The sequence below is a fragment of the Strix aluco genome, chromosome 1 (genome assembly GCF_031877795.1).
Source record: "Strix aluco isolate bStrAlu1 chromosome 1, bStrAlu1.hap1, whole genome shotgun sequence".
NCBI lineage: Eukaryota > Metazoa > Chordata > Aves > Strigiformes > Strigidae > Strix > Strix aluco.
The window spans coordinates 48461521-48463912 of NC_133931.1; positions in this window are offsets into that span (position 1 = coordinate 48461521).

Sequence of the window (2392 nt, forward strand, 5' to 3'; positions counted from 1 at the left end):
ATTATTTGATGTACTTTTTTCCCCCAAATAAGCAAAGACAGAATTGCCTGGTTTTAAACCATCTAATGTAGGACAATAAGCTGTGACCCCTAGGTGAGGCCAGTAGTGACTGAGAGCAGAGAGGAGCATCTCCCAAAGGTGAATCCCCTCACCACCAAACTTTCTCACAGGGGGCCCATCTCACCCTACAGAATAGTGAGGGAACTTGGGAGACTGTGTTCATGACTTAATGTGAGTTCAGTATCTAGAGTGCAGAAGAAAGACTCTTGGCCACTCTTTCAAACCAATATGCACCAGAGTTAAAAACTTCTAGTATCATCAGGTGACTGGGAGCAAAATGAATGATTCATAGTTCTTTGAATGCTGTTTTGAAATAATGATTTATCTGAATTATGGTAGGATAAAGACTGGGTATTAACATGTTTCAGGGCACATGTATCTTAAAACTAATCTCAGAACTAGCTTGAGACAGGTCAACAATATAGGCAAAACTAAGTGGTGGCAAAAGGCATTTCACATGTGAGTGGGTTAGGCTAGGGGAAACTGGGAGCTTGGTCAGACACTAGAGATCTGGTGGGGTAGGAAGGCTCAGAGGGCTTCAAGAGCTGCCTGTGTGTGATGAGGTAGGGTTGAGATATATGGGTTTCTCAGGGACTTGCACTGGAGGGAACGGGAAAGGCCTGTGTGGATTCTAGGGGCTGGAAGATCAGTGACTTTCCAGGCTATGAAGCTGGGGAGACACCTGAGAAAGGATGTGGACATTTCAGGAGGCTGTAGAAAGTGTCAGAGAGGTCCAGAAACTTCTTTTTCCTCTTGCCACTTTTGTCCTTAAAAAAACCCTCCTTTACCAGCTGATTGGATTTAAAAATCTGGAACACCTGCCTCATAGGCAGCAGCCAACTCAGCCTCCCATATGGAGTTATATGGGAGGGTTATATGTGTTATCCTCCCATACTGGGTGCTGCGGTGTGTGCAGCATGGGGCTGCTCCTGCCATGGGAAAGAGGAAAGGGTGAGACTGGGCAGGGGGGTTAGGGGCAGAACTGGGCTGCTTACCTTCGAGCAAAGCCTGAGAGATGAGACGAGCAAGATGCAACTGCTGCTACAAGAAGAAACCAAAACCAGCTGCCAAGCACTGATTTGGACTGGTTCTTTGGAGGCAACTGTGTGACCACCAAGATGAGTGTGGGTACACAGGGTTGTACAGTCATCTGTTTCGTCTGCCTCTTACAAACACTGTTTTACACTGTCCCAGAAGTTTGCCATCCTATGTATCTGCTTATTTTGCTCTTTCCTAAAGCCAGCTGTACAATAAGCATTTGTAAAACTTAGGCATAGATGCAAGTTAAAAAGAAAATCAGTTGCATAAGAAATACCCTACATCTATTCCTGTGTGTAGCAAAATTTGGTAGGAGATCAATATGCCCTAAACACCAGTGAAGTCATCCATACAATTGCATGTATGTCAGTTAGGATATTACATGGCCTTCAATGTAAGCTACACGACATAATACATCTTTACATACATCTCTAGGAATGTACGCAGGTTTCAAAACTCCATTTAATTGACTCTAAATACCTATGCCAGCATTGGCTTAACTTCTTAATTATTTTTACACTTCCTTAATAACGTTTCAGAGATATGCATGAGAATAAAGAATTTCACATTTCAATACAATTCAACTAAGCAGCTTCCACTTCCCCTATCTTCCTGTAGGATGATTCTTTAATGGTTTTTATCAAGGTCACAGCTAGCCTTGCAGAATGGATGGTATATAGAAGGACTCCATCTTATATTTTCAGACTGCACCCCTTTTTGAACTAGTGTTGATCACATATATATCACTAGTACCAATTTGGGAAAACCCTACTTTGTAGTGCTGAAGTCAACTAAAGGGTCAGGTAAGCATATAGTGAAATATTCTTAATGCCTTGTACTAGTTCTAAAAGTATGGATTTTACTGGTTATACCCAATGTCAAACTATTCAAGATTAAGTCAAGATTAAGAACCCCCAAAGGATATATTATCTGCTTGCTTTTCTTAAATCAACAATGTTTGAAATGAAGTAATGTCTCTAAATATTTGAATTGTTTTTATTCTTACAGGACACAGAAAACTAAGAAGAATCTGAATGTGAACAACTAAGTAGGAAGTTTTCATTTAGAAACATCAGCTGATCAGGTATACAATTTCTGCGTATGTTGTGGATAGTGTACTAGCCCTAGTGAGATCACAGAGAATAGACTTTCTCCTAAAATGTTAATTTCAGAACACAGAATGAAACTTTACATAGTACAGATTAAAGAAAGTATTTTGTTTTAATTTTATAAATTCATTGATCATGAATGTATCCTTTTGAAAAGAGATAGAGTGATCATCTCAGTTATCATC